The sequence below is a fragment of the Peromyscus leucopus genome, chromosome 7 (genome assembly GCF_004664715.2).
Source record: "Peromyscus leucopus breed LL Stock chromosome 7, UCI_PerLeu_2.1, whole genome shotgun sequence".
NCBI classification, from domain to species: Eukaryota; Metazoa; Chordata; class Mammalia; order Rodentia; family Cricetidae; genus Peromyscus; species Peromyscus leucopus.
Genome location: NC_051069.1, coordinates 33451485 through 33466575, shown reverse-complemented (window position 1 = coordinate 33466575; position 15091 = coordinate 33451485).

Genomic DNA, 15091 nt, shown 5'->3' with positions numbered 1-15091 from the left:
ATACATGCCACCCTTTCTAGCAGATGAGGAAGGCAGAGCTGGAACACTAACATAAAGTGTACCCAGACTCCTAATATTTGTTTCCACTGCATTTCAGAGGTATTTGAGAAAGAACAAGCTGTGCTAGCTTGCCATGGCTTCCTTGAATAAGCTGTGACACTGTGCTGAGAATAAAATGCTACTGACTCTGGTAGCCTGGCACACAACGTTTATAACGTCCTGACCTATGCATAAGCCAGGACTGTTACTAGAGAAACTCTGTCTCAAGAAATCAAAAAGAGAAAAAAAATGGTTGAGTTGTAAATAATTATATTTATTAAGGCAATTTATCAGTAATCAAAAGAACTTACATTTCTGCCTCCTTAAAAATACTGTTTAACTGTCAGGGAAAGTACAAACAGACAACTGTGATTCCAACCAGCAAAAAAGTTGTACACAACAAAAGAAACACTCCAGAAAATGACAACCTTGGACTGAAAGAAACATTTGCAGGTCATCTGTTTGATACAGAGTTGATATCCAAAACAGACCATTCAAAACACTTAATATAACATGTGCATAAGTACATAAATATTGCATGCATGTGTGAGAGATGAGCCTCCAAAAATGGGTCAAAGTACTTGAATATTTTTCAAACAATTCATATGAATTGCCAAGATGTATGTATGCCTTTAATATCACTAATCATCAAGAAAATGCAAATAGAGCCATTAATGTGAAATGATAGATATTACCAAAACTCAGAAATCTAGTCTATTACATGGAGATGACTACAAGAACAAAGCTGGTCCATCCTACTTTTCATACATTTTATCACTTTTTATCATATCTAGCATTATTTACCTATTTTTAAAGTTTAACTTCTTGAGTTTTTTGAAAGTATCATACAATACTGTTGCTGTGGGATATCTTTCTGTATGCTGTGAATATGTGTGGCTCTCATTGGATAATGAATAAAGCTTCGTTGTGTGGTTGCTATATTGTGCACCCCAATAAACTTATCTGGGGTCAGAGAACAGAACAGTCATAATAGCAAACATAGAGGATAGGCAGTGGTAGCACACGCCTTTAATCCTAGCATTCCAGAGGCAGAGAGTCATCTGGATCTCTGTGAGTTCAAAGGCAGCACTCCTGAGGAGACACAGCCGGCACTGGTGTCGGCATACCGTGATGCGGGCGGATATGCTACAGGTTCCTATAGACAGGAGGACGAGTCATCGAGGAAATTGGGGGTGCAGGGTGGAGATGGGAAGAGAGGGCTCCAGTCTTCTTTCCACTGAATCTAGTGGGATTAAGGTTGATATTGCATTTGGTGTTTGGGGGTTTGGTTCTGGGGAACTTCAAGGGGTTTAGGAAGGATCGAGGCGGTACGCTTTCACGTGCATGACGACGGCTCTTGACGGGCTTTCCCTTCCAAGACGTGTACCACCAGGAAAAATCACTCACAGTGATGAGACAGTGGACATAGCTTAGTGCTGTTGATTTCTACATGCACTTTTGTGCGCACCCGAGGAAGGTGATTGCACGAGAGAGATGTTAATTATATAGGTTGAGATAACATGGTGGATATAGACCCGGTCTGGTTTAAACCTCTTTTTTGGTGTTTTTATTAATGTATATAAAAAATCGGGGCACCCACGCGGGCAGCACCCTTTTCTGGCAAAAGAGGAGACGCGAGTAGAAAGGACTCAGATTTCAGAACATACTCACATGTTGGATTGAGGAGAATCATTAGTTCTTTGGCGCAGGTCTGCAGAAAACAGGAGTCAGGACTTGAGGAATTGCGGTCGAGAGGTGTGAGGTGGCTGGTGCGGCTTGTTGTGTCTCTTCTCTGATCTCTCAGCCATTCCAGGAGTGCGACTACATGGCACTAGTGTTTGTCTCTTATCTAATAAGAACCATTACGGTAAGATTTGTGGCTAAGCATTATTTGGACCTAGCTCTGTGCAGGTGCAGGATGTAACTCCAGGTGGTGTGAAAATCCTTAAAAGCAGATAGTGAGAGAAGAAGAGGTGAGTGTTCAGGATCGCTCAGCCCTCACATCCAAGGACGCACACTATGTATGCCTTGCATGACTCTCACTGTGTTAGATTTTACAGCGAAGCTATGTGTGTGCAACTATGATTAATATGTGGACACGGTAATAATATAGAGTGAGTGAGTTAGTGTAGCAAAGCAAGCTAAGCCATAGGCCTATACAGTTTATAATTATATAATGTTTCTCTGAGTGGACTATTTATAAACACGCTTATAGTGGAACCACAGGCTGAGACCATATGTTTGAACCTGGGAGAGATTTGTCTGATGCTAGGCAAGGCAGGAGTGAGAAATTTGCGGCTTATTCTACTACTGAGAGAGTTATTATACTTCATACATCTCTTTCTCTTTATCTCAAATCTCTTAATAGCTGCCTCACACCTAACACTTTTTCAAAAATGTATAATGACTCTTCTTTTTTCTCATTTATGTGATTACATGAACAATTACACTCGCTCTTTAATGTATTTTGTAGCCTTTCCTTTTTTAATTATATTACGATATACCTGTGGGCACACAGCACATGTATATATATAATTTCTACATCTGCATATCATTTTGTACATGTTTAAGATTGAGCGATGTGAACTAGGGGGATAAAACTTTCAGGAGAGCTACATTTCAAACCACTCTGAAAAACATATATATAACTAAAAATTCTTACACTCCATCTGAAATGGTAAAACTCAAGATTTCTGTACATCTTTATAACTTGGAGCGAGGGTGTGTGGTGTGAGTCTTTAAATTCGTTTCCCCGCACTACCCACTGACATGCGCAAGTAGTCTAGGTTGTCATTAGTAAAGTATGTCATGGTGTTATTATATATCAGAGATCTTCATGGGTACCGACATGCTTGCCGGTCGTATAATAACCGAATCAGGCTACACTAAGCAATTAAGTCTAATTTTACTGGTTTCCTTATCTTTGTGCGAAAGTAAAATTGGACTAGTGATCATAACTCAGCAAGATTCTTGTCTCTAATCCTTTAGTCTTTTTAGGGTATCTGTATGTGGACTTATATATACATTATAATATATTATATATTATATAATTTTTTTGAGTATTATATATACATATTGAAATGGTATTGACATATATTATAACCATACCTGTTCTTTTCCTCCAGCTCCTCCATGTAGTAGCGCTACTTCTCTTCTTTGAGACTGCTCATGATTTTATTGCTCGTGTGTTCATCAGAGTATAATATATACTTCATATATTTACAAATGAAATACATATGTTGGGGTTATTAATTCTCACTCAATCACATATAATGAGTTGTGTGTTGGTTGTATGTGCCTCGGTGTGTGTGGTGTGTGTGTGTGTGTTGTGTATTTCAGATCTAAGCCATTTGGTATTGAGACTCAACCTATAATGGTGTGACTCTTTCCATCGGGTGGGGACGAGATATTCCTTATTGCATGTAATTTCTTTTATGTTAGGCGGTGTTGAGGGTCATTAATGGTGAGCTAATTTCCCATTTCCACTCCTAGTAAGTTCTCTTATTGTTGTCATACACTTTGTCTTATTCCGTCTGGATTATGAGTTTTATCATGCTCATAGTTCTATTATTAATATGATGTTTGAAGATATAATGTACCCTCAGTCTTATTTCACGGCGAAAGTGCTATCCATAAAAGATGTTGATTTTTGTGTCTGAATTATAATCATAAAGACATTTGGCTGAATTTTGTGTGTATCGTATTGAAAAGGACTCAAATGTATATAGCTTTTTTTGTCTTTAAAAGTAAGTATTCATGTGAGAGTCTAGATATACACGCGTTTAAGACTCCACTGTTATATGATACATACTATAGAGCTCGATAACTTAATGTAATTTTTGACTATCCCTGTAACCAATCTAAGGATAAAAAAAAATATCGATTATGTTGGACTGAATCATTATTTTTTATATACATGGAATTCTAATTATGTGACCCAAGTGTTTTTAATAATATGAGAAATTTGTGTTTATATCCCCTCCATGCTTCACTAGCGAATTATTGTCAATTAGTAGTGTTTTTTTCTTTTTTCTTTATTTTTATGTGTTTTTACTATGGTAGTCGGTAATCTCCCAGTAACCCAATGGGTTCTTTATCGCGCGAGGAGGGAACATCATTTCTTAGATTTTTGTCCACTCTTTTGAATATTTTAAGGAGAGTCATTGCGTCATAGATTTGCCTTTGAAGTCTGGGCAGAATGTTGTTGCAGCAGCCTGGGCATTTACTCTAGGTGAGAGGATGCATTTTACTTTGGTGTTTCTTCAACTCTTTATGAATGTTGTAGGCTTCGTAAAGTCTCTCTCTGAGATATTTTTATATTTAAATTTTCTTTGTCGTGTGGTCTATCATAGGGTTTTCCTGTTATGCCTTTCGCATGACATGTTAATATTAGATGTGCACTCTTTCTCTTGAAGGTTTGCTGGGCCCCAAAGTCTCTGTCATGAGTTTTAACCCATATTTTGTTACACCCAGCTCTTAGATCTGTTGAGTCTTTGGAGTGTTGTTTTCTTCTTTGATTTAGTTTCTCTCTAAGAGTTCCTGCCTCTTATATGTGTTACCTGTCCCTCTCACTGAGTCATGCTTCGGATTTATCGCGGTTGGTTTGTTTGTGTGTTTTTTCCAAATCTTCTTGTGATGTGTATTCATTAAGTTCATTTTATTTCATCCCCTCTCGTCTGAGTTTTCTTCCCATCTTTTTAAAAATTATTTCTATTTCTGTTCCTTTCTTCTCACTCCTTTTTTCATTACTTATATTCTTTTTCCACTTGCACCTATTTCTTCTACTTCCTCTTCCTATCTTCTCTCACACGTATTGTTTCCAACGATTCTTTTAATGTAGGCATTAAGAGCTATACTCATTTTCTCCAATGAGGCGAGATGTCATTTTAAAGTGTCCAAGGGGGTACGTGTGAGTGTGTGTTGTCCTTCTTGTGATTTTGTTCAACTTTAATTTCCATGTGTTTCTCTGAATATTCTTGTGTTTTGACTCTCTCATACTATCATTCAGATAATAATGGAGCTCGCTCTCGGTGTGTTCCAGGGATCTGTGCTAACGCGCTAGACGATTCTTTGATCTCTACTATTGATAATAATTGATTCTAAAAAAATTATTATTGGGTCATTGGCTGTTCAGGAGGCAGTGATATTACTATTTGTGTAGTTTTATTTCATTTTTACTCCTTGTAATTCTGCTTGAGATTTGGTTTTTTGGTGTTGCCGCAGGAGTCACTCACTGGAGGTTTTTGAGAAACGCTCATCCTGCTGTGCCTGGTTCAGGATTCTTATGGACCCTTCGAGCGAAGGCGGGCCATCGGAATATGGTGGATCTATCCTTCAGGTATCCTACATGGGGATTTTTTTACAGTAGACATACATTGGTTTGTAACAACCTTGTATTCTCCATATTTTGGTTGCTTTCTTACTTTCTAAATATAATGCACGCACTTTACATGTGGCTCATACTTTGTTATTATTGAACAACTCTGTACCATGGATAGGGGTGGACATGGTAGTTTTTTCGTGTATGTGCCCAAAATTTTCGATTTTGTAACAGAGGTATCCAGAAAGCATACAATCCAAATTCAGTGTGTTATGGGAAGACAAAAAAACAGCATGCTGTCACAGAGTCCCGTTCAAAAACAAAGTTCCAGTCATTCTTGTGAGTGAGTGATGATTAAGTGAGTTTCCTCTAACGACATCATGTCCTTATGATCAATGCTCGTGTGCGCATGCCATTATCCGGCAGATTCAGGTAATTTATACATGTATGATGCGTTGTGAGAGCCTGTGTGCCCTGACCCTCGTCTGCCTAGCATATGTGACTCCTATATTGGGATACCCTTGAACTTTCTGTGTTTGTCCACTTTTATCTGATGTGTTACACACACATAGTGCCAACTTTTTTTTACTGTGACTCAGTCCCATGATCAACATTGTGGGTGTGTAGGAATGCATGTCAAATCTGCCAAATCCTCAAGCTGTACCCATACTTAATAAGGCACAGACACAAAGACAACCTCAATTCTTTTCTTAAGGGGTGCAGGCAAAAATTCACCTTGCTCTCGAAAGTCTCCTCGAGGAAAGCACAACTTAAATCTACACTCTCTGGGAATAACTTATATAGTTTGGATAGACAGAAATATAATTTTTCTTCTGAAGAGAACTACTTATGAATAGAACCGATTTTTAAAATTACTTCTTTAATACTAGATTCTAACGTTGAATTACACTAGATGCTCACGGATTTTAGAAACCATATCTAAAACATATGTTACTGAGTCACTTGTCTTTCCATAGCTACTGCCTCTATAGACAATATGGGACTCATTAGTACTTGTGATCTTTAGGATATTTTCTCTTTTATGCCTTCTGACAACATTGGATCTCATTACGCACTCTCACTTTACATGAGGTAAAACACGTGTTGGGTGACATTCCTAGCGCAGATATTATTCATTTAAGAACTATCGATCAAATTAACACCAAACCCACCTTATTCCCTTAAAAGAGAATAAAATATTCAAAAGGTATAGTAGCATGATTAGGAAGTAGCTAATCTTCATGTTAAAGAATTGCAGTGACATTATCATCTACACCCTAGGGGACTTATATTACACGCGATGGATCTGAATGGGGTGTTCCCGCACCAAAAACACAAGGCAATACGTCCCTAGTTGACATGAATCAATATAATGGTTTAATATGTTGGTTAAACATCTCTTAATTAGTATTATAATTCTATTCTTTGAGCTTACGAGCAAGTGACATGCGTAAGCTACTTTGGAATACCATAGTTGCACACACTCTTTGTTCTTCTTAAAATGTCTATATGACCTCTCTAGGTATCTCAATTCACATATCATTCTACCTCTTCCAACTTCATAATTTCTCTTATTTTCATTTTCTCAGTTAATGAAGGAGCAGGCGAGGTTTTCTGAATCTAATTTATGACTTTATATCCATGCCTCAGAGCATAACTAAGCTCATGTTCAGCTTATGAGAAACCAACACACCGCTAGAGAAATCATAAACAGTCGCACGCGCTGTTTTACCTCTACAATGTGCATCAATTTATCAATAACACTTTCATTTGCTGGAGTCATCCATTACACATTTCCCCTTCTCTCTCTTTTGGCCGGAGTGGCTGGAGAGATGTGTGTAGTAGGTGGACTCTTGTGTGCTTCTGTGAGGCGTCAACCTACATGTGCTTTTAGTGAGTTTATGAAATGTCACACCACTCTGCCTTGGTCCATGTCAGGAAGAAAGAGAGCGCATCTCCAGTCTTTCCCCAAACCTCCTTGTCTACATCCTATTTAGGTGTGTGGCGAGGTTAGTCTGTGAAGATTAAGGCTTCTTTATATAATAATTGAATTTCTCCAACTCTTAAATCCCAGCTCCACTGTTAGGAATTTCTTCGTGATTTAATCACATTTCCACACAACTATAGCACTAAGAGCTGTTAACATCAACTAAAGTGAGATCGTTTACTTTGCGCACTGTGGTTTTATTCTTGTATTCATTAGCACACAACTTTTGTCTTACGCCAAAATGTGATGTAAAGTGCTTTCTTTCCATACTGTGGAGGTATGGAAAAATAAACCTAAACGATGGTTGTATTGTGTGAGGCCCCAGATAACTACAGATTGTTTTATTTTTGTGAACTATAGTTTGTTAGTAGATTCAACATTATTGATGTGTATTTAGTATATGATGATATTTACTGTGGATTTTTTATGTGTTGAGAGAATAACAAACACCTTAGGAGAATTGTGCATTAAGACTGGTTGGTGAATCTGTCTGGAGTCACCACTGCATATAATAGATAAATAGGTTTCGCTCAGAAACATGCATGAGCCCCATTGTTTTTATAACCACTAGCACAATTATGGATGAATATTAAGAGATGAACTCCAATTCTCATTTCGATATCTCTTAATGACATATGTGATAGGTGAGGTTTGGAGATGAGTGTGTTCACTTTAGAAATTTGAATCATTAAGTGCTTAGACGATAAAATATTTTGGTTTATAAATAATTACATACATATATATCGAAATAAAATTTCAAATCGCCACGAAGACAGACGAGTTTAAGAATGAGGAGAGTTGAATTTCTTAGAAAAATCATGGAGGTGTTATTTACATTCATTCATGATAGCCTTGTTTTTTGCGGTATTTCTCGATGCACAAAGAATAAGCACAGATACCACTCGCAAACACAGTAAAAGTCTACGCGAGTTGATAGAGCCTAAACATAGGAGGACAGAGCATAGGACGAGGTCTAGCTTAGAGTGCATGTGAATTGCCCATTGAACTATGGATCTCTCTGTTCACTCATCACAAAACTAGAAGTCGCGAAAGTTGAAAGCATTCTCTACATACGATATTATCAAGATTCGCTAAAAGAAATTCAGCTTCTAAGCAGCATAGTGATAACGATGCGATATTGAGCTTTTGTGATGTGGTGTTGACGCTTGAAAGATGAAACAAAGTCCTTTTGCTAATAAGTCGTGGCGGAGAAAAAAAATTATTTTAAACTTACATGAGCTACGATTTTTCACATTGTCAGACGATATCGAGATTAGCATTTGATAAATTCCTTAGACGGACATCGCAGTAATTGGGGAATATTTCCTGATAGAGTGTGCATTTCATGTAATGAATTAAATTTTATTAAATTTATTATTGCTGGTTGATGTTGGAAATAGATAGTGTAAGTATCTTCTTATAAGATGTGTGTAGCTGGACTTCTGGAGAAATGCATAACCTTCTGTCTTTGAGTGGTTTGACAGTGATGCTACTTCTTTCCACCTCTCTCAGTTCATCACAGGTGTGTATCACAATCGGGTTTGAGGTTATTGGTGTCAGCACATGTCGCTCAGATAATTATCGGTCCTCTCTTCGACAATTGCATTCTCCACCACGCCCATTTCCCTGAGTTCTGGCCTCAAGGTAAAGATGAAACAACACAAGGCACAATATAACAGTAAGAAAAGAAAGAGCGACCCATGATGCAGTGACGAGGCTTACTATGGGTCTGATAGAACCTCTCGGGTTTCGGCCCTCTGAGGTGCGGGAACTTCCGCTCCACGCGAATTGGAATCAGACCAATGGTACCCATAGGATCAGTGTCAAATCAGTAGACAAGCAGCCTGAAGCCCAACCACACCCATAATGGTTTTTACTAATATAAAGATGGACATTTATCATTGTGGCTGTAGGTGTCTGCTTATCAACATATGCTTTTGACGGCATGGGCAGGCCAGCACTCACCCCAAAACAATTCAATATCCGTCTAAGTGATAGTCTTTGGTTGGGTCCACTAGTAAAGGCGCATATACGGAAAGTTACTGCAGATCGGGCTGGACAGTAGCGTATTGTGCCACGAAGACCATGTGAATGCAGGTTGCAGCCCGTTCTTCTGTGGAGGTGCACATATCTCTTACTCTCTTTAAAACCACGTCATTTATATTGCTGCTGTTACCTGAGGGTGGGTTGGATCGTGTGAATATGGATCCGCGTTCTGTTGTATGGCGATTTCTCGAAGTGTTTTGAAGGGTGGACCTTTAGGGAACTTAGAAGGAGAGGCTGTGTCACAGAGTGAGAAGATCTCATTCTCTCGTTGTCCTCGTTGCACTGAGCACTCCTAAGCTCACTAGCAACATAGGATAGGGAGAACGATTGGCATAGGGGAAGTTTAGACGCTGGCATGGTAGGAGGAGAGCAGAGGAGGAGGTGGAGGGGAGAGTGGAGGAGGGTGACAGACACGAGTGGTTAGACATAGGAGGATATTATGTCCCCTGACCGCAACCCTGGAGCACAACAGCACGTATAAAGGTGTTCCAATTTTCAGTTCATTTTTCAGGTGCACTGGTGACTGTGTGAGAGAAAGCCACATGTTCAATAAAGGAGAGGGTTCGGTTGAGAAACGCTAATTACCTATGTGGTGTGGGTGGATGGTGGTAAACACTCACACCTGACATACCAATATTAGTGTAATACTGGAAAGTTTGCACCAGCCGCACAGTGAGAATGAAGATATGAGCCATAAGAGAACAGAGCAACAGAGCTGTGGCATGGTCCAGGACTTTGTGGCTGAGAGTTGGGGTTATACCGAGAGAGTAGTAAATCGTGTGTGTGACTATATAGGCTCTCAATAGTTGTGACATCTATTGCTTATCTTTCAATACTCGCTCTCGCCACGTATGTCATTCTGCGCCACTCCTATAAGAGAGTCATTGTGAGGAGTCAACTCAGAATAGCAGCTAAATATGAGAGTATCCACGTATTATCTATGCTTTGAGATTAATACCTCACACATGTTAAATGTTAGTACATGTATGTTATGGTTTATTCATAAAGTAGGATAATTTGGTGAAGAGCGAAATAAGAACAATACACCATTCCACCCAACAACAGGACCATAAGGAACTCACATGTTTATTGTAGCATGAACCAAGATACATATAGAGAAACAAGAAAATGATTTAGTAGTTTGGATTTTATTTGAGAGGCGAGTCACTCATGCAATTGCTCTTTTACAGGACTCATTAAATTTAGGTACTAAATGTTCTATTATGCACAGATTTTTTGTGGGGGTACGAGCTTTTGGGCTATGGTATATTACTTTGAACATAAGAATCTTAAATGTCACATGGAGTTGGAGCAAAACAGTTTTAATATAATCTCACGTGAGGGTCAGAATTTTATTCTAGCACCTATGTAAGCTGTGCTGGTATACGTTAGAGTAGTAGTGTATAGTACATAATTTCAGTATGGACTTTTGTAACTTGGTTTTCTGAGCTATTAGCTCACTGTACTGGCCCTATAAGGAGAACACAGTAGAAGGGAAAAGAGGGCCATGTTTTCTCGAAAGCAGAGTGTTTTTTTCTCTTTAGAGTGGTTTATTATATTAAGCACATTCCACCACTCTAAGCTCTTAGAAGTCCAATCTGACTCATAACACATATTGCCGTGCAGTTTATCTTGTGTTCCACATTTAAGGCATATAAACACTGGCAAAGTCACCTTTCTCTTGGTTTACCATTGAAAAGACTTCACGTTTTCGTTTAGTGGTGACAAAAAATTGGTAGTGATACACAGATAATAGTATAAAGTGTCAAATCGCTCCAGCCATTGGTTTTCATCAAGTACTCCATAGCGTATAAATATTTTGAAGTAGGTAATTTTATTTTGTTGAATTTATTGTCATTGGTGAGAAGTTATTTGTAGAATTATTCATGCACATATCTTGGGAAGTCTAGAGTTTTGTCTAAGTTCCACCGCTGAACCAGAAAATCAGGTTTGTGCTTCCTCCATCCATTTATATTGGATTCCAGTAGCAAAAAATATTTAAGCAACCCTAATCCACTGCGACAATAGTGATAAGTACTTCGATATTGAAACTCCCAACCTGGTTTAAGCAAGTTTTCAATGTCGATTTATGGGATGTGATAAATGTGGGTGTATTTAAGCAACTATACGAGAGGAGTTCTGGGTAACCCGGCTCCTGTTCTTGGATATGGACACAGTATTGGCAAAGGTCAAAGATTTTCACTTTAACAGTTCCTCATCGTGTCTCAGTGAATGACAGGTTGAGGAGGTTCATTGAGGACATTTGGAGAGACCTTATTGCTGAAGGTACTCTCCCGTGGGGCAAAGGTTTTGGCTGTAGTTTACTAGGCTATCTATGGAGTTTCCTTAAGGTAAGGGCCAATTTTATGTTAGTTCCTTCTGAGGTCGTGGAGAGATTTGCATTCACGAACCTTTACGTCACAGCTTTTGGCGATGTCACACCTTTTTAAAAGGCTTTTTCACATGGGACCGGTTTAGAAGAGATGAGAATTCACGTCAGAGGGAAAGAGGGCCTGTTTCTCAACACAAGACTAGTACTTATGTGTTTTTCTCGGGTCTTTAACCTCCGAAGAGCTCTTACTTACCTCATAGGAGGTCCTTCACAAGTCTTAGGTCAACTAATATTCAGCGCCTGCCAACACAGAGTATGATTGAGTGACAATTCGCATTATCCCACAGGTAATGTGCTTACCTTACCAGACCATCCCCTTATGGTCGACAGGGAAAGATATAAAGCTATGAATAAGATTTACATTTTATTTATATCTTCCCATGGTTCCTCTCTTATTTATGGTGTCATGGCAGGAGGATCAATTTTTTTCCCTCAACACAAAAAATGGGCTGGGAGTAAGAAGAGCTTTCTGTTATGCACAAGTTATGCTACGATTCTGATTCCTCTCTGATGCTGGCTTTGTTAGACACCACGTTTTATCCACACCTTCTTTCCTCATAATCCTCACACAAAAACAGTGCTCTAAGGGAAGGAAATGATCCTGTCGAGTCTGTGTTGCTTATTCAACACCTATGACATAAAATTGAAACCAGTGTAAACAGAGAGGCCCCATGCCACTCAATCATGGTAATATTGTGTGTGGCTAAGACTGAAATGATTATTTTTACTTGATACAAAATATTGTCTAGAACTAACAACTATTTTTTAGTTGTTTTAACTTTACTGTGTTGTGAATTGACTTGTGAAACCATTTTTCACTAAGAAAGAAGAAGGATTTGCTCCTAGAAGATTCCAGACAAAATATATCTTCTCTACAAGGATTGTGGCTTTGGCTACAGGAAAGTTGTCTTTTTACAAATATGAGAAAAAAATAGTAGAAACTAGATTATTGAAGTCACCACGATGACTATGAGGACCCCCTCAATTAGGGGAAATAGTGCTCTGAAATGTCTACTGCAGCAAATAGACCCAATCACAGAGAAACTACATTCAGAATGATAGAAAAGAAAATATCCATGAAGAGAAGTACAAGGCAGCCTGACACCCCAGCAGGAATCTCAATCAAGGTCAGTGTTTAAGTTACATGTTAATACTGTAACAACATCAGTATTAGTTGAAGTCCTGCAGTTATTGTGCCTATCTATTGACCATCTACCTGCCCATGTATCTCTCTATCTAGTGAGAGAGACCAGGCAGCTAAAGTTAGGACAAAGTCTAAGAATTTACAAATGTCATTGATGAATGTGAATATGCACACTAAAAGGAAGAAGGAACTGAACAAAAAAACAAGTTAAATTCACTCAAGAACATCTATGAAGTATGGTGCATTTTAGTAGCAAAACATACCTGAGCTTTTCCAAAACTGTTTCACCTTCTACATGTTATGGAGAAGCACTAATTTTCATGGTATCATATAAAGAAATACTGTGAGATGAGAAAAAGATGTTCTTTTCTAATTAGAATTCAAGCTAATTAATTCAGAGACTAGAAGCCAGCATGACTAAATGTGCTTGGTTTCAGGTCTCAAGGGATGGGGCTGCCCTGGGGTTTCCATGTTCCCTTGATGAGCAAAAATACATCAGCAAGATGTGAAGGAAAGGATTTTCATAAACATGAATGTCTCTCCTCAGAATATCTCATGTCTTGCTGGATCTTTCCAGTGCCTGTTCTCCACTTAAAATTTCCCAAAGTCTAAGTAAGCATCACTTGACAGCTGTCTGAAGCCACATGCCACTGTTTCTTACACCATCTATTGTCATCAACTCAAGCATCACACATTCCTAACATTTGTGTAGTTTTGAAGGTTCCAGTGAATTCTACCAATTGATTCCAACATGGATATGCTTTCCTGACACTTGAAACTTACTAACTTTTAGTTATATAAAAGTTTAATGTTCTAGCATCTTCCAGACACAACAGAGCTGATACACTTAGGAAATGCATGCACAAGAAAGACCTTGTGGACACAAAGTCCCATCCCTAACCAAGAAGCTATTTTCAACTGATAGCTCTGGTGAAAATGAATAGCAGTTTTCTCTAATCCAGTGTCACTGGGTATATCAGCAACACCACAGAGCAGGCCCCACATCCAGAAGCAGTTTGCCAAAACAAAATAGACTGCATGGGTTTTTCCTGTGCTCTTTGTTTTCTTTTGATACGTTCTTTTTTTTTTTTTTTTTGTCTTGTTGAGGCTTTGTTTAGATCTGTGTTTCCTTTTTCTTTTTATTATTGTTGTTCTAAGAGAGAAAACATAGAGTTGGGTGGGTAAAGGAGGCAGAAAAGATTTGAAGGAGGAGAAAGAATACGATGAAAATATATTGTATATATAAAATTTTTAATAAATTTTAAATTAAATAAAATTTAATGAAGTTTGAGATTCTAAGGTATTCTCCCTTTTAGATCTGTTATGCATAACTAAAAATGAGTGGAATTTTTGCGCATTATTGAAAATGTGCAAACTATATAACTTTTCCATCTAATCTGCAATGGTTTGGATTCAGAATATATTCAAATATATTCTTGTTTATTTTAGATTTATTAAATTCTGATTGATGAAAATGAAACAGAAAATTTGCATTATATGGTTTAATAAATTTGGTCTGATACATAATTTGTCTGATTAGCCTCTTTTTGGGAGGGTGGGGTTTGCGGTTCGGAGAAGAATAGAGAGTGGATCGGTGAGGAAGCGAGATGTTAGTGGTGGGGATTATCAACATAAGCAACACACCACAAACTAAATTGTGTAATTTTATAAGTACATACACATTTAATGAGAAATATATAAGATCAAAAGTGCAATTTTTATATTTATTATATCCACATAATCAACACAAAAAAACATATCAAATACATAATATAAAGGATGCACATAAAACACCATCTTTCCCATGAATAGCAAAGACACAGGATTATAATGTTTGTCAGGTGAACATGCAACCTGATATCTTTACCCTCCTTTCTCCTACAGTTTTTAGACTCATAAAACACTACTCTGAATTGTTTAACAATCTTTAATGTAAGTTTCCTTTTCAAGTCGTAGCTGTGAATTATGCTCAATTTCTCTTCTTTTCTTTAAGGTTACAAAAAATAGAAAACTGAGATCAATTAATTAATATATAACACAAGGTGGAAGAGCCACGCTGGGTTAAAAATATCAATGAAGGAGATTTAATGATGAGAAGTTAATTTTATACCCCCAGGTATTACAGCACGATATAATAACTAACATATGTATTTTCACTTATTA